This window comes from Calypte anna, chromosome 2, assembly GCF_003957555.1.
Source record: "Calypte anna isolate BGI_N300 chromosome 2, bCalAnn1_v1.p, whole genome shotgun sequence".
Classification (NCBI taxonomy): domain Eukaryota; kingdom Metazoa; phylum Chordata; class Aves; order Apodiformes; family Trochilidae; genus Calypte; species Calypte anna.
In genome coordinates this window covers 128,804,120-128,822,948 of record NC_044245.1, presented here as the reverse complement: position 1 = coordinate 128,822,948, position 18,829 = coordinate 128,804,120, and the positions used below count along the sequence as shown (strand labels likewise).

The window sequence follows — 18,829 nt, the reverse complement described above, 5'->3', positions numbered from 1 at the left end:
AAAACAAACAGTCCCTTTGATTTACTCCTCTGATGACTCTTAACTGGTTGAGTGTAATTCATTCTTGAAAGAATTTTGCCCCCCAAATCCCACACTGTGAGCAGCTTTCAGCCGCGTGAACAAAGTGAAGTGGTCTCTGATTTTCACGGGGAGGATCAGTGATGTGGGGAACTTTGGCAGGGCTACAAAGGCTTGGCAGAATGGAGGCAGTCTAAACAGATACGGCTGTTTGGTTTCTCTGCCGGAACTGCTGAATACAGAAGTAAACTGTATGCTCACTGTTTGCTCACTCAAAGTATCACAAAAAGCACGCTTCACGATTAAGTTGGTTTGTGCTGACAAAAACGTGCTCAAAAAAACTCCAAACAAGCACAGATCTAAAAAGAAAACCTCTCAGTGTGACAAATGTTAACTATTCTGTACTTACAAAGGAACTTCAGCCGAGATTGCTCTGAGTTTAGAGGAAACGAGATCAGCACAAAGGACACAAATCAAGTCAGGAAATTAACCCCCAGGAACGCCTCTGGTTGTTCTGCCTGGGAAAGATGGGCAGAAGAACCATTCCTGATTAAGCACTTCCTAGGAACCCTGAAACATTTGACCTATATCCTCCTCTGAGAAACTTTCTACTTTATTTTAGGTGGGAAATAAATAAGGATTGCAAACCCCTTTAAAAGCAGTCTTAGGCTCCAAGTAGAAGTCAGGACATCTCTGTCACAGTCACCTAACTGCTGCTTCCTGAACATCTGTCTTGGTTCTCCCAAATTCAAGGACACTCCCAGTGCTGTGGACTTCTATAAACTATACCTGGGGCAAAACTGGTCTAACTGGGTCTTGATGCATCTCTACTTGGCTCCATTCCCCATGCTGGTCAGACTAACAGGGTGCAGGTTCAGCTTCACTGCGCTGATCCTGCAGACTTGCTGTCACAACATGACAGGCTGGGCAAGAACATATTAGGGGAATTCAGTACTAAAACCACATTGAAAAAGGCAGAAGGGGATGCATTTCTTCACAACAATCACTCCTGGCATCTTAATAAATCTAGAGCTCCACAATATTCAAATTCTGTACGATAGCCCAAGTCCTCTCCTAAGCCACAGTACAATGATTTCTATTAAAAAGGGTACATTATCTTGTCAAGTACAGAAAGTACCATTAAAATATTTAATTTTGCAGTAAAAACCTTGTATTGTTGTTGCATGGGGTTTTTTTTGTAATTCAGTTACAGCAAAAGTGATTCGCTCCAAATTACTAAACCAGTCATTTATTAATCATTCTGTCTAGCCTAGTAATTGCTGCACAAAATCCAATAAACAGAAAACTCTTTTTCCTATGAGCATTTTCTCGTGGATACACAGCAATCCATTTAGAGCATGCAGAAATTAGCTAGTGAAAGGATTATAACCATTTCTTTTATCTTAAGAAGAGTCATAGTTTCTGAGTGCAGCATCTCTGGGAACCTCTTTCACATGCACTTTTGAACCAGACAGTAAAACAAAAGTATGAAATCTACTTCCAGTTGCAGTGTTTTTCATTCTCATAAGACACAGTAAACCAAAACCAGTGCCACAAGTTTCAAAAGACATCTCTATACAGTTAAATATTGAAAGTATGTTCAGTTAACATAGAATAATGCAGAAAATACACTGCATGGGTAGAGGTAAGGGACAAAAAATGTGTCCCAATAAACAGTAAGTTAATCTGTTGTATTTATTCAGTGCACCTCATCCTCTGCACAGCTTCTTGAATACATAGCTGTTATTAGCTTTAATAAAATGGAGTTTGTAGATATAATTTTGGTTATTAGGTATACTTTAAATAAAAATCTCCTCTAAGGAACTCAGCCAAATTAAAATTTCAAGCAAAAGTGAGTTTATCTTTAGTTATTCTTTTTTAAATACATGCTCCACTCCATTTCCAGCTCTGATAACATTCACTGCATATCTTCCTGATGAGATCGCCAAGAACAATGTAACTTCAGACCTAAGTATGCCAGATACATATTGTTTCTGTGCTGTCACACCCAGAAACAAAGCATCTTACACAGCAAAAATTTCTCCCAAAGTTTTGCAGCTCTTCTTGGAATAAGCAGGTTTCAGTAAACAAAAATATTCCTATTTCACTGCAGAACATGCATTTCCAGCCAAAGATTTTTCTCAAAGCATACAAGCCAGGCTGTGCAACACAAAGCTTTCAAACAAACAGAGGATTCAGCACACACCGGGTTTGTTTGTTTGTTTTTTTTAAATAAAAACATATTTAAAATACATATTCCTTGGTACTTAAGATACCCCTCATCAATGTACTGGCACATTCATGTGAACATGAAAATAGAAATCTCTTCCCCCTATCCCTCTTCCTGACACAGTAAGTGAAAAAGTAACTATTCACTCAGTGACATGCTCGGTTGGGACGAGGAGGATTCAAGCAGAAGTGAGTTAAAATTCTCATATATGGATATGAAGTCTGACTTTTTTCCTAGGAAGAATCTACTGCATGGTACTGGCCTCTTGTCTCAAGTAAATAACAACAGGATTAGAGAAAATGGCCTGAACTTGGACCAGGGGAAGTTTAGACTAGATAATAGGAAGAATTTCTTTATTAAGGGAGTAGTCAAGCACTGGAATGGGCTGCCCAGAGATGTGGTGGAGTCATTATCTTCTCAGTTCTTTTCCAGCCATGACAGTTCTGTGATTCTGTGATAATTTCACCCGGCAGTTGTCTCCTGCCTGTCCAGAGACAGACAAACTAACTGTAGAGGTTTTGATTTAGAAATTGACAGTTTAAATTGATTTAAAAATGGACAGTGGAGTCATGTAAAGCATTAAAATTAAGATACTAGTGTCAGCTCTTGATCCTGCATTCAGCAGAAAACTACTGCAGTCAGCAGAAGAGTGAGATGAGAGCTCAGTGCACAGGCTGCTGCTATTTGGTATTTGCTGAATCTTCTAAAAGCTGTTTTATTTCCAGCAAAAGGAAGAAAGAAAAAGAAAGAAGAAAAAAAATATACATATAATGACTCATGGATCTGGCCTACTGCATCTTTTGGCAAAGTAAGTTTAAGGCTGTGTTTAGAAGCATCATGAATATTTGGGCATTTGTAAGAACTACAAATTCCATGAGAATCCTCAGCACAGGTGTTACTTCATCTGTGAGCAGAACTTGCACGCTTGGATTGGGAACTTGGGTTTCTTTTACTTGATGGGTTCAGTGTATGAACCCTCACAGGGATGGCTGCCCAGGGCTGTACACCACCAGGAACATAAATTTCTCTACAAGGCAAAACACAAATGCCAGGCTACTCCCCAGTGATTTCTATTTCCAAGTGCCTGATCAGGCCAGGTGCTACTGACAGGAAAAAGACAATGTCTCCTCAAATACTTCTGCAGCCCAGATACAAACTGAGAAAACTTCAGCCAGATGGCATTTTCCTGCTTCTTATCTTGAGTTCACCTACTAGCTTAGCTACTGGGGGGAGGCCCTAAATTTTAAATTCAGATTTTCATGGGATTCGTGCCCCTTAGTCAGGTGGAACATCCTACTTCAAAGCTTCACCCTTCCCTGCTATTTAAGACACTTTAAAAGGGAGTAAAATCTAATACTAGATCTGTCCTTAGCTGTTGTTTTTTTTCAAAATTAGAGAGATAAAAAAATCTTTATGCATAGCTGCAGTATCAGAGTATCCCTGGCTATCTAACAAGAACACACTAAACATTCACTGGCAGTGCATCATCCTGTAGCATGAGTACCTGTCACATACTATCCTTTAACCTATTCCAAGGGGAGAAAAACATCTTGGAGTGTCTTCTAAAGTTTTGTTAATTGTTGCTGGAAGAGCAGGGCTTGAAAATATACATGGTGCTGTATTTCTGTGGCAGAGAAAGTGAGGTCAAAGGAAGCTGCCTTTCTTTGGAACAGATCAGTAAAAGTTAGTCCTCAGGAATTTAATTCTATGGGGTTGGACCAACTTTGAGAAGTAACACCTCCTAAAACAGCTTTGTCAGAATGTGGCCCATTATGCAAGGGGAGCATACCTGCAGAATTTACAGTTTTCATGCTGTGCTTTTAAATTGCAAAAGCCATAAAATAGAGGAGCAGCAGAGAAGATTAATGCCTTTAATATGACTACATAAAATTTATCAGTATAAAGTATGTTTCTTCAGTAAAAGACAGCAGTAGAAGGTTTGCAAATTTTTCAGAAAGTCTTTCTGTCCCACCAGAAATCTCTATCAAATTCAGCTTCATCTAGCAGTTCTTCATTCATTAATTGATCTCATCTAAGCACAAGATTGATACAATCTTCATCTTATTACTATAGAAATACATGGTGAGGAAAAGATTATTATGTAGACTAGTCTCATCCACATGTTACTGGTGTTGAGTCCTCTGAAGTTGTTGAAAAGCAGGAAGAGAGAATGGAATGATCAGGGTTTCTTCAGGACTCATGGGGACTGCTTCAGAAAGGAGTAGAAACGAACCATGAATGTTGTCTCTCTTTTAATTATTGACATTGCAACACAAGTGGTTCATCTTCTGACCTGGACACTGACCTAGAAGGCTAAATTCTGTCAGATGAGCTTATAGCAGCCTTTGATTAGTCCCTCTGGGTTTTGGCTTGGGAATGGAGAGGTTCAGGACAGAACAGCAGCTCCCACATTCAGTTGCTTTGGACTTACTTTAACACATACAGACCTGAAGGAGAAACTACTCTATGAATACTTCCCTTCTCACTTCTTTCCAACACATAAATCAGAAATAAGGGAACAACACTGGGTAGGAAAGGCAAAACTTTGTAGGTCACCTTGAACTCAAGAGAGCAGTTACTTCAAATTTATAATTTAAATAAAAGTTCCTCGTACAGCTAGCACTGCATGGATTGCATCAAGTGGTAAACTGCAGAGCAAAAAAATCTCTTTAGAAACAAGCAGTGGCAAAACCAGACTGCCTTCAGTTTTCCCCAGGACTTGCCTTTGCAGAGCCAGCAGCCCCCAGAGCCCAAAGCAGCCACACTGGGGAAGGGGCACTCACCATGCAGACACTTGGGTGCAGACACTTGGAAGGGGAGCATAGAACTGGTGTACAGTTAGAGCATCACAAAAATAAATAAGGCTGAAGAGTTAGAAACAGAATGGGTATTTCAATACAACTTTTCATTCAAAACCATGGCCCACAGAATGACAGCCTGTTCAGGGCTGTGCCAAAAAGCCTCAGAGGTCACAGTCTCGTGACCTGCACAGCACTTCCTTCCTCTTCCCACCACTGCAGCCCCCCAGCTGACTCAGCGTGTCGACCACCAAAAAGGTTTCCATCATTTGGTGCTCTGCAGGCCACAGTGCAAGAATCTGGCTGTAGTACACAGCTAAACAATTCTTCCTGCACTTAATTTCAACCAAATGGGAGAAGGAGGAAAGACTATCCACATCATTTCAAAAAGGGACTGCGGTGAACCAGACAGGGGGGGTTACATCTATGGGAAGGCTGCTGCTTTATACAATGACAGGATAAAGTGAGGGGAAGGGAGATAGAATTTTGGCATCCCTACCAATGCAGACCTACAGTGCACTGGATTACCTGTTGTGGGGGTGGTGTTCCAGTAATGAAGGCTGCACCTCTAGGTCCAGGACTGAAATAGAGATCACATTGTGCCACCCTGATATCATAGTAGCAATGTTTTTGTAAATCTATGACAGGTTGGAAATCTATTGTTTTTATTCATCAAAACCTAGTGGGTTTATCCATCACAAATAAGTATTTTTGTGCCATTTATTATGCCTGTGAAATTATTTCATACCTTCGGCCTTCAGTTGGAATCATTTTTGCCATCTATCTATGCTACTATTTTCCCTTTTATTCTTTTCAAAAAGCATTAAAACAAAGAGTATAAGAAGTTGAAAAAGAGGCTAGTTACTTTCATATCCTTCCTCCAAGGTTCAAAGAGGATTGTGATAAACATTTTAGATTTATCATTTTTAAAATATTGATCTTATGTACTGATACATGTCCAACCAATTTCAATTTCACCTGCATAATAAACTCTTCAGAGATGAATGTTCATTACGCCTGTACCAGAAAACCATTTTATTTTCTTCTAGAGGCAAAGGTTTAATTAAACCTGAGACACTGCAGAGAAAAGGAAGAGAGCTCTGAGAAAATGGAAGTTCTTCACAGGACTGTCAAGAGAACCTTAGATAAACTGAGGTTTCCTAATTACTAATTCAGCAGGTCAGCTGTAGAGCAATTGCACAGCATTATGCTAATAATTTCAGATTAATAATTTCTGTGGATTAGCATCCAGAGTGCTAATAGCTGCATCTGATCCACCAAGAAAGAGAAGGACAAAGATGTCTCTTATTCTACACCACAAGAGATGGAGTTTTTGAGTCAAATGGAGGGAAGGACACCACACTACCTTTTGTGATTGCATTCAAATCCTAGGTCAATGTTGCACCCACACAGCAACTGTATTTATTCAGCAAAGTGAAGATAACCTGTGATTCTGTTTCTGCTTGGTTCAACATCCCTGTTTTAAATTGGTATTAGCAATTAGGAACCACATTACAATTAAATATGTGGTTTCAGATAAGGGGGGAAAAAAGAAAACAGTTCTCTGCTTCAAATATTCAACAAGAGGTTTTAAGTGCTCAAAGCAGCAAAATGAAGTTATAAAAATTATGCTACTATCTTTTTGCAACACCCTGAGAGAAGAAACCTTATCTATTCCTAAGAGATAAACATTAAATGAAAATGCAATTATAGACAAAGAAGATTCTTTCAAACCACTAAAACTGTATTTACAGCAATTTAAATAGTTTCAGTGCCACTGGATTTAAACATCTAAAATTACTGCAGGCTAGCTGCTCTTTCTTCAGCTTCTTAGTGGCTTTCAAAGATCATCTTAATGTAATACATTAAGTGATTCTCAGGGTAAGCAGGAATAGGTTTGGTCTGGAATTTTTTTATTGGTTTTCTTTTAAATATACACAGCCTTTCCCAATGAGGGAGAAGTCTCCCATTAGAAAACAAAGCCAAAATTTCTTCATGCTTTCAACACAAATTTGAATTCCTTTAGCCTTTAATAAAACTGAATTTATCAGCAAATGATTTAATTTGAGAGACATGCAAATTATGTATTTTCCCATCTATATATTATTGGGTGGATCTTTATTTAAATAGCTAATGCTCATGCCTAATGATATTGCAGAATCCTATCCTGAAAGATCACTAAAAGCTTTAAATGTGCTACATAATTAGATAAACAAAGCCATGTCCTCAGTGCAGAGGATTTTGAAAGAAACTGCAGCAATTAAAGCTGCCAAACAATCAGATCTTCTCTCAGGAGTCTGAGCTCTTTGGACTCAGGAAAGATTGACTAGATGCCTCCACTTGTCTATATGAACATGCGTTTCAAGTGTGACCCTGCAAGTCCCCAACTTCTGGACTTGTTTAAAACATTCTTTCTTGCATGCTAGGACAGCTTTTCTAAGAAAAAGCTGGATGTCATTAATTTTATGTTCATTAATTTTATGCCACAATTTTTATCACACCTGCCAAGGCCTAAGAACCTTACAACTTGTTCTCAGAATACAGCAAAGACCTTATACAAGCCACCCTGCCAGAGGCATACTGTACATGAAATTTCTGCTTCTAAAGCAAAGCAGATCACATTTCACCCTGATGTGTACCAATGATTCCTATGTATTTGCCACGATCATTCTGAACTGCTGTTCTCTGCTCCAGACTATTAAGTATTTAATTGTGTGACCCTGGCAACACTTGCAGTCACATTCTCCATACCTGCACCCTGGTCCAGTCAGCAGCAGATTCAGAAGGTCACTCTGAAGTGGAACTGAGAACATCCCCTGGCTTCTTAATGTACAGAAAAACCTTCTACAGATGAATGAAAATGAAAGTCATTTGAGTCACCTCTTGCTGAATTTGTGCAACAAATAATCTCAAGCATCCTTGAAGGGCTTGCTGGGTATTTTGCAGGGGCAGAGAGGGCTGGTACATTGATGTCTAGCAGGTAATTGTGTGTGAATATAAAGTCTACATATTTTCATATCACCTAGAGCACTCCCCTTACAAATTCTGTTGAAATTTAACCGATATATCAAAGCCAGCTTTTTATTTTTCCTTACACTTACCCACATCTCTTTCCTGAAACTCACCATTTAAATATGTCTAATTAAGTTAAACTATGAAATTAATCCATGAAACAGTAAATGCACCATATTTAGTGGCTAAGGGTGCAATTCAATTATTTAGCCAAGCTTATCTGATGTTTGGGAACTGTAATGAATGACAAAATAGCCATCAGACATGGGCTTGCTATAGATTTTTTTAACTATAGCCTATTTATATGCACAGTATAACAGCTGCAGCCTTCCAGAACGACTTGCAGAACAACTTGTAGAATGTGTTAAGAAACAGTCAAATAAAGTATAATCTGAACATTAATTCCAGCTAAGTGAACAGATCTCTGAAGCACTTTAGCATATAAATGAAGGTCAGTGGACTTCAGGCAGAAATGGAGAATATAAATTGAAGACAACCCTAACTTCACATCTACAATGCCAAGAAACAAAAACATACAAGCAGAACAGGTTGTGAGCTGTAGTATCTGCTTCTAAGATAAGACAGGAACATACCTGCCAACAGTTCCTGATCTTATTTTTCCTTTCCTTCACAAAGAATAATGTGATTTCAAGTCCTCTTCCTGATTAATTGAAAGAAAAAAGAGGAGGAGGAGATCACGTTTTAGAGCTCACTATTCACCCTCCTGGCAAGAAGCTGGATGACAGAAATTTCCCATTTGGAATGGTAGAATAGGCTCCACTCTGCCATGCAACACACCACAGAAGAAGGGAAGATGGAGTAATAAAACTATCGTATAGATTTATATCTTACAGCAATAAATTTTGTTAAAGGAATATTATTTCATGGAATACCTTCTCCCACAAGCAGCACATGAAATTTGGCACATGGAGACGATGAGAAATATGTCTATCCAGCTGACATCACTGCAAGCAGAAACTAAGCACAATGGTCATTAGATCAGACACACAATTCAAGAATAAAGCCCAGAATTTTGAGTGAAGTACTGAGGTGGCAACAATCACCCTTGATATGCTGAAATAGACACTTGAAACATAAGGAAAATTCTGCTTCTCTTTGCTTATATGCACCCATTTGATACAATTTCTAAAGCAGTATGGTTTACAGACAATTTAATCTTATATCATTATATTATTCCATTCCCCACCCCATATATGATGAAGTATATGTGACTAGTTGAAATGGGACACGGATTTTTTTCTGAGTAATTTATACCAGGACATCATACACATTTCTTGGGACTTATATTTCCCAATGATGGCTGTAAATTGGAACACTGTGATAGAAGTCAGATGTCAAGGAACTATGTAACTATGAGAAGAATATACATTTTAGTTTATTTTTGTTCAAATTTGTAAATCCCTATATAGAATAAACAACAGAATAAAAAGTAGTGGTAAAAACAAATGCAGACTCTGAGGAACACACTTTTCAGTATGTGTAAAGAAGCAAATCTACAGAAACTGTGATACAAAACACACTTTGTGTTAAAGATGCTTTGACATACCCTTTTTTTTCAGCTTTGATAAAGAATAAATGAGACTGCATTCCTAAACACATGAACTAGTTTTCCTTTCTGACAAGTACTGCTGAATAAAGGCAATCATGTAATCAGGAAATTGTCCAAAATTTCCACTTACCTACCTGTTAAATGACTTAGAATTGTATTTCTGCACAATGAAATTCTAGATAAATTATATATTACATCACGATACATTGTTGGTATAAATACTGATAACAGTTGAGAAACTCTATAAAGAAAACTCATTCTTTGATTTGTTGAAGATTTATGTCTGCCAGCCTCCAAAGATTTTTGTCCTTTTATTAACAATCATTTTGGAAGAATTTTACTGATGTAATATACATGGCAGTGTATATTGTTTTGCCAAATCATAAATACTTATGATCATCATTGTGACTAAATTTAAAATAAAGCTACAGTGGCAAAGTGCAAGGCCTTTAAGGGGATTCCTAGCCTGATGAAACTGTATGAAAAACTATATAACAATGGTATTAAAAAAAACAAGAACTAATTATTTCAGTGCTTTGAAGAACACATTAACAAAGCAAACCAAGTTCTTGAGACTGATTATTTTAAAGACCATGCCAGCTGTGGGCAGCTTATAATTTTCACCATCTCTCCCTACACCTTCTTCTCACAAAGCAACAATTCAATGTGTAAAACACTAACCAGTCTGCCCACAGTTCTGCAGTTGGTTCAGTGTTTCTCAAGAACACTGAAAACCACAAACTCTGCTAGATATTCTGCTACATTATGGTGTAACCATCACTCTCAGCTGCTGCTATCACACATTTTTTAGTTTAACACCTTTATGTCAGTATTTCAGTGTGATTGAGCAGACCAAGTTCTTGCCCCCTTTTACCTCAGCTCCAACCTGACCAATTTAGATTTCACTGCTTTTAACATTTCCCCTCAACTCCACACAACATTTAACAACATTAGCTCTGTCCACCATCTAAAACCTTACTGTCAGATCTTCCTCCACACTTGGTCCTGTATGTGGGAAGCTCTGAATCTGTGTTGAACATCCAACCCACATGCCCTTAGACATGCAGTTTTCCAATAGACTTGCATAAAAAAGTATTTTTTAGCACTATGCACTCATCTTTTGTGCCTCACTAAGACAAGAACTATCTTGGTAATCCTCCTCTTGTACAAGGTTAAGCATACAGTCTGCACTTAACAAATGCAAACAGATGATCAGTGGGCTGGAGCACCTCTCCTATGAAGATAGGCTGAGAAATTTGGGTTTGTTCTGCCTGGAGAAAGGAAGGCCTCAGGGAAACCCTATAGTGGCTTCCCAGTACCTGAAAGGGGCCAGCAGGAAAGCTAGAGGGGTACTTCTCATGGGGGCATGCAGTGACAGGACAAGGGGGAATGTTTTCACATTGAAAGGTGGTAGGTTTAGATCAGGTATTAGCAAGAAATCCGTCACTGTGAGGTGAGGGTGGTGAGGGTGGTGAGACACTGGAACAGGCTGCTTAGAGAAGTTGTGGATGTCCCATCCCTGAAAGTGTTCAAGGCCAGGCAGAATGGGGCTTGAGCAATCTGGTCTAGTGGAAGGTGGCCCTGACCATCCAGGAGAGGTTAAGGTCCCTTCCAACCCAAACCACTCAGTGACTACAGCTCTTTGACTAATTCTACAGTGAATAGTTGTTTGTTTGTTGCTTTTAAAACTAATCCTTGACATTTGGCATTAGCATTTCCAGCACCTACTTACTCATAATGAAATGTACAATATAGTTTCTTTCCTTCTTCCCCTTCAATATTTTTTTACTTCATGCCTCAGGCAAGTATCACATCTGCTAAACCCAGGACTAGCCTTTAGATGCTCTTGCATATAAGAATGCAAAAATGATCCAGTGTAATGTTATAATATTACTTTTTCAATGTGGAGAAAAAAAGCTTTCACAACTATTCTGTAAATCCTGTGTGTATTTGTAAATTATTGCTGAAATAAAATCCCACAGTAATTCTTTAAACTGCTGTGTGGGAGTAGAGACAAAGGAATGGGTGGGAAGAAAATAAATTACAGTGTATCTGCTTATACTCACATCATCAAAAGGACTACAAAACTGGGTGCTCAGATAATTTTGCTGGCCAGTTCGTTTTTAATGTCTGGTCTCACAATTGATTTGGCCACAGTTTAAGAAGCAGAGAGAAGTTAAAATCCAACCAATTGCTCCAAAGAGTAGTACACATAGCAAAGGTTTAACAAATAGCTTTGAGCTGATACCAGACTGCATTCCAAAAGAGAAGGAGGCCGGGGTGGCCAGCCAGATGACATCCATATGCTGGTATCTATGCCCAGGCTTGGGTAAAAGGCAGAAAGCACACTGCCTGGGCTTACATCAAAAGAATGGAATATGTATAGCAGGATGAGAACAGCACCCAATTCCTCCGAACTCCACTTGGCCCTAGAGAGGAAGGGAACCTAGATGTCCTTGTCACTGTCACTCTAGGACATCACCACTTGAGTGCCAGAAAGCTGAATAGTTATGTTCTCAGAAGGTCCTGCTCCCTCTGGACAATAGTTGTTGATGGTAACTAAAGATAATAGTTTTCCTTTGTATTGCAATAGCACATTTGCCCTGATAGCTACTGTCTCTCAGCTGATGAGAGGAGGACCTGGTGGTTTGCTTGTTCCTAGTGGAGCACAACCCTTGGTTCTGCCCTGGCATCACCAAGCTGAGAAACCCAACAGTGTCAGGTGTCTCCATGATCAGCACAGACTTCTACCATCCTGGCCCTCGCCCACTCTCAGCTGCTCATTTACTGATAGGGTATAGTCATTTTTAAAGCATTTGAATATGCAGAGGTCACGTTACATTGGTGAACTTCACCTGATGCCTTCCAGTAGATTTTTATCAGGACAATAATTTTCAAAAATATGTAAGCTGTTTTAAGCTTTTCTTCCACATATACACATATAACTTGTTCCACCAGTATTTCAAACAGATACTCTAGGTACTACAATGCTTTTTAACTGTTGCCCCTTAATGACATCAACCCCATATGTACAAACCACTTATATGATGTATTTTTTTTCGTACCAGTAACTGAGGTTTCCGAAAATGCCTACTTTAGGATGCATAAGTCAGAGTCAGAAAGCAAGCTATTGCCAAGTTCTCCCTAGCAGAATTAAAGGTTTTCAGTCATCTCTTGGGTTTTAAATAGGAAATTCAAGTTTTAGAAGATTTGCCAAGCTCTACACCACAGAATTTACCATGCACTTTAAACTCAAAATTTGGTAGGCTTTCAGGCAGTTTAAAAGACCTAAATGGTCAAGTTACAAAGAAACATGTTCCTCCGTACCAGTTTCATATTATTTTGAATGTTTTCATAATGACAAGACCTCTGTTTAAGAATAAATGATAGCAATATTGACACTCCCACAAGGCACACTATAAAAAACACCCCTCAAGTAATAGTACGAAGTTTTGTTACTAATAAAAGAAACACACACACAACACTACTTCTTTCAGCAAATATTGATACAAAAATTTCAAATAAAATAAAATATTTCCTAACAATGCCAATGTTCCTTCTTTATCCTTTCTAGTGTTTTGTTTGGTTTTTTTTTCTTTTCTCTTCACTATTTCTCTTTCTTCATCTTCTTTCCCATGAGCCCACTATCGTGAAGTAAGAGGCTGGCACTTTCAAATTATCTTCATAATTATCTCTTAAATTCTTTAAAATTCCCTTAAATTCTAACAGTGACAAGCATCAGCTCACAGTCACAGGCGAGTGGCTCACAGAAGTGTGCTTACAAACCCTTCAACATTTTGGAATGAATAGCAAAACAATCCACATGGAGAAAATGTGATAATGGAGCCATAACATGATGGCACCAGGCTCTTAAAACATTTCTACTCAAAGCTCTATTGTATGCATGATTTAGTTTGAGCATAAGGATATCTGGAAGCCACATCAAAGGGCTAATGGATAGACATTTTGTTAACATATGTAGAACGGATGCCAGGCCATAAAACAACATTGTACTGAGTATTACATGTCTTCAGAAGGCTTTATTTTTTTCCATGAGACTGGTTTTTTTTTTGTTGTTTCATTTTGGGTTTTTTTTATTACAAATTATTTCTTCCTTTATGTGCATGAATGTCAAACAGGCTCAGAAGTCTGGATAATTTTCATACAATTTTCATGTTCTCTTGTCTGCTGAAGCTTTGCCCAGTACCAAAAATTCTGAGAGAGTGCTAATTTTTGAAATGGAGAAAGGCAGAAATATAAAAACAAAAGCTACTATTTCCTTTGTAAAGCAGGTTCTGTTGCACAAATCATGGATTGGTAAAAAACTTCACGATCTGCTACCTTAGCAACTCTGTTTCTCAGGTCATTCTTAGGACTGCTACTTTCAAAGTGCCGTCCAAACTTGGCCCAGAGCTACAGCACATTCTTCAGTGGTTATTTATGCCTCTGGTGTTCAAAACAGAGTCACTTTTCAAATGGTACATTTTGTAGATACGGCACTCCATAAAAACAGGAGGCAAAAAAGCTGTGTAGAGTGAATTCCTGGAACAGCTCTTTAGGATTCCAAAGAAGTCACTTATGAGCTTTTCTGTCTCTGCTCTCCGATATGTATGCTAGATCACAAAATAATGAGCAAACATTAAATTTATATACTTTGTAGGGCACTTAGGAAACCACCTTAGTTCTTCCACCACCTAGTAACTGTAAGATAAACAGAACAGCAATGCACACCAAGAAATACACACTATGGAAAGATGCTGCAAGTCAGCATTATAGAAAAGTTATACCTTTAGCCACTTTGATACTTTTTTCAGTTAATGAAGTTATCTGTGGTTCAGCCTTTGGCACATTAGGTACACTGAAGCCAGACTAACAAGAAACAGCCTCTATTTATAGCATTTCTCCAGAGATGGGAACAGTTGCTTCTGCACTTTGAGACCAATCATGTTACATCTGTATTAAAATGAGAAGACAAACATATTTTACTGCCAGCTCTGCCTGTATTTCAAATGAAAATCACATTAGTTAACTTGTAAATTTCTCAGTCAGTCAGTCTCCAGTGTCAGCTTACATAGCTTAAATAAAACATTTCACAGAGGATGCTAACAGCATGGTCCCCGGTTTGACAGTGTACTTCAAAAACTCCTTCTCCAAAATGAAGCCAGGAATGGACCTCAATGCTGCTAACCCACAACAGCCTGGACCTCAGCAGGCTCTGCTACCATACTTTTTTGTTTCACAAATTCAACTATCAGCAGTCATGCAAGCTAAAATATGTTAAGTCTCACAATCCACAGGTTTTGCACTCTCGCTGCTGTCCTAAGCACAATGAGCATGGGATTCCAAACTCAAAAAGGCTGCCAAGGCATCAACTCAGGGCATGTTACAGAATCACAGAATCATCCAGGTTGGAAAGGATCTCTGAGATCATCAAATCCAACCCTTCATCCACTGCCACTGTGGTTACCAGGCCATGGCACTGAGTGCCACACTCAGTCTCTTCTTAAAAAACCTCCAGGGACAGAGAAGCCACCACCTCCATGGGTAGCCCATTCCAATGCCTGATCACCCTCTCTGTAAAGAATTTTTTTCTAATATCCAACCTAAACCTCCCCTGGCAGAGCTTGAGTCCATGCCCTCTTGTCTTACTGAGAGCTGCCTGGGAGAAGAGACCGAACCCCCTCGCTCCTCCTTTCAGGGAGTTGTAGAGAGCGATGAGGTCTCCCCTGAGCCTCCTCTTCTCCAGGCTGAACACGCCCAGCTCCCTCAGCCCTTCCTCACAGGACTTGTGCTGGATCCCTTCACAGCCTCCTTGCTCTTCTCTGGACCTGCTCCAGCACCTCAATCTCTCCTTCCTGAACTGAGGGGCCCAGAACTGGACACAGTACTCGAGGTGTGGCCTCACCAGGGCTGAGTACAGGGGCAGAATCCCTTCCCTGGACCTGCTGGCCACACTGTTCCTGATACAGGCCAGGATGCCATTGGCCTTCTTGGCTACCTGGGCACACTGCTGGCTCATGTTCATGTTCAGCTTCCTGTCAATCCAGACTCCCAGGTCCCTTTCTGCCTGGCTGCTCTCAGCCACTCTGTGCCCAGCCTGGAGCTCCCCATGGGGTTGTTGTGGCCAAAGTGCAGGACCCAGCACTTGGCTGTGTTGAACCTCATCCCACTGGAATCAGCCCAACTCTCCAATCTGTCCAGTCTCTTTGGTCCCATTGCTTCCTATCTGCTTATAGAAAGAAATGATGGATCTTGACCTCATTATCTTATAGGCAGAGGCTCACCTCTTCTAAGCACCTACAGGCATTCAGGCCTTAGCAAGCACTAAAAGGGAGCCTTCGGACTGTCAGAGGGGATGGTGGATCTCTCTGCTCAGAACATGCATGGTCATGCCAGCTATGACATTACCATGGGAGAGCAGCCCTTCCTTGACTTAGAAGCAAGATAATACACAAACAGAACAGAAACATTGGTGAGACCCTGAACTTCACTGACAGCACCACCTGAAAACTTGGTAGCATAAAGCTGCAACTCAGAGCAGATTTCAAGGCATGTTTTTCTTTGCTGAAGCAATTGATGGTGAGGTATTTGCCTTCTGCTTCTGCCTGCAGAAGGATAAAGAATAAAGCAGAACAGAAACCAGAGGTATCAGTGGGTTAACTTTTCAAAAGAACCTGTATGCCTTGGTTGCAGAGCTGCCTCAAAAAGCAACAGCACATCTGCACCCATGTCACATCATTGCTCCTGAAGGTGAATGAATCTATGAGAGCTTCACAAAGCAGTAATTACATTTCTTCTACTGTTTTAAGTTATTCAGCAATGTAAATGTGTTGAAGTTAAGCACAGGTTTCCAAGCCTGACAATTCTGTGTATCGATTTTGATGATACCAAACATCTCTTGCAACAGCAAAACAAAATATTTCTTACAAGACTTTAAGCTACAGCAAACTTTCCTAGAAGTAGGTCAGAAGTATTTCAACTACTTTTTTTTTTCTTTCCTTAACATTTTTCTAGTTTTACTTTTTTCGCTCTCCATTGCTGTATGAAAGAATCCTCAAAAAAACAAACTTGGGAAAGTCACCTAAAAAGAAGGAACTGAACTGGATATGTGACAGAAGTGGTCAAAAATAGAAAACACAAACAAAACCAAACAAAACCCCATAAACAGATTAAAAAAAAAAAAAAGCATTGTTTTCTCCTTCAGATTTTAATAATAATATTCAACATTGCTTGCATTTGACTATTTTCAAACAAATACAATTTCAGTTCTTGATTGAATAAACATGCTAAAATCTTGCAGGATAAATTAATGAATTATTTATGAATCTAGCAGTATATCAAATTCTGGTCAATATATATAGACAAGTACAAATGTCCCTAACATGTGATTACATCTAGAACTGTATCACTTCTTACCATTTTTCTTCATTATCCCATGGTGACCCTTGTTTTCAAGTAAGTTCCAGTTTTTAAGTTATAATTTGCTACAATGCCCATGACTGGTTGTTTCAGAGACTTCAGACTAATTTAAAACTTTTACTTTAGACCTTTGTAGAAGCAATACCACCCGCTGCTGATTTCTCACCCAGGGTTTAGAGATCCAGATTTGCTTTTGTTCCAATTCAAATCTTAAATTGAGATTTTGGCCTGTGGAAATGGCACCTTTCTGTTCCCCTAGATTTGTACTGAAACACTTTGGCATAAAAGGCACTGTGAGAGTTTGGGTCTGCAGTGTATTTTATTGCCTAAATAGCTAGAAGGTTCCCTTTTTTACCAGAGTAACGCAGTGGAATGAGTGTGGTGAAGGACTCATTAAGGCTCCAAGAGGAACCGAGCACTAAAAAACCTAAACATTCACTTGTTTTATTTTTCTGTTTCTTGGTTACATTTTCAAAGTGTGTCCACTACCACTCCCATTAACATCAGCAGGGGGTTTGTAAATAACTCTTTACCCAGAGTTTCAAAAAAACTGAGCTGCTCACTACAAGTGAAGAGACCTCAATCCATTTCAGTACTTAAAGAAACAGCAGAACAGTAAGGAGGAAAGCAAGTACAGGCAAGGACCTTAACACATCTTTGGTATTTACATTTGGATGCTTCATAATCTGACTTTAAGGGTCCAATTTTTAAATCCACCAACTACAGTTCAGGTAAGATACAGTACTCACTGCCTAGAATCATTGCTAAAAAAATCAGATGACAAAAAGTACCTATTTTATGTACTCTAATTTAAAAGCTGGAGCACTGTCCTTAACTTGGTAAATATGTGTTTCATGAAGACTCACAGACACAATCATGAGAGTAGTTACATTTTCGCTGCCCAGTTATCAACTTCTGAAACAGCAGATTGATGCTAACACTGACAATCTCTATACATCACAAGCCAGAGGTAAAGAACTACCATGTCAGAAAAGATACAATCATTTAAGAGCTAAGCCTGGTTTATAGGTAGTTATTCTTACCTTCATTAAAGGCAGAAAACTAGAATGTTTAAAAAAAAATTGTGGCTCAGTAGATGTACCCCAGCAGCAATTTCTAGTGCTGCTGTCATTGAGGTAGCATCAAAATTTTCACAATGAACCATACTGCCTGAGAATTCATTCCATGTTTTAAGGTGAAAGAGAAGACCTCATACCTGGCATAAATCCTTCAGCATCAGAAATTTAGTTTGTATGATTTTTGGCTAAGAACTTGGAAGATAAGAGAAAGAAAGAAGAAAAGTCATAACAGGAAATGAACTATTTAGGATTAACTGCTCAAACAGAACCCACAGATACTTTTAGTGCAGATGATTCATTTCTCTAAACTACCACACATACAACTCCTGCTAAATGCAGCAATGATTTGATTGAAAAAAACCCAAGACAACCACAATATCTTCAAAAAGCTAACCTGACATTCTGCATTTACTTTCATAGTTGAGGAAAAGGTAAGCCAACAATTTTATTTCTGGACAGTAGAACCTGGATGACTTACCTGATCAAGAAACCACTTGCAGATTATTTACAGAATAATAAGCAAACCCCAGGCACAAACCATTACGGCAACTTATAAGTTATTACCTCTTATTTAAAGCAATAACTGTATTCATTGCAGTGCTAGGATTTCAGTTCTGCTTATGTACATGCTTCCTTGTAAGCCTATGCAGATGGTACTATTTAAAGTGAGCTTAATGCCAGGGAAAAAAAAAGGAGGATGTTA

At 39.0% G+C, this 18,829-nt stretch overlaps 1 protein-coding gene across 2 annotated transcripts in view; it reads right to left on the bottom strand.

The window, feature by feature from the left end:
• CPQ (carboxypeptidase Q) overlaps window positions 1-18,829 on the bottom strand; it is a 163,063-nt gene that overhangs the window by 78,231 nt on the left and 66,003 nt on the right. The gene's annotated exons all lie outside the window — the stretch shown is intronic.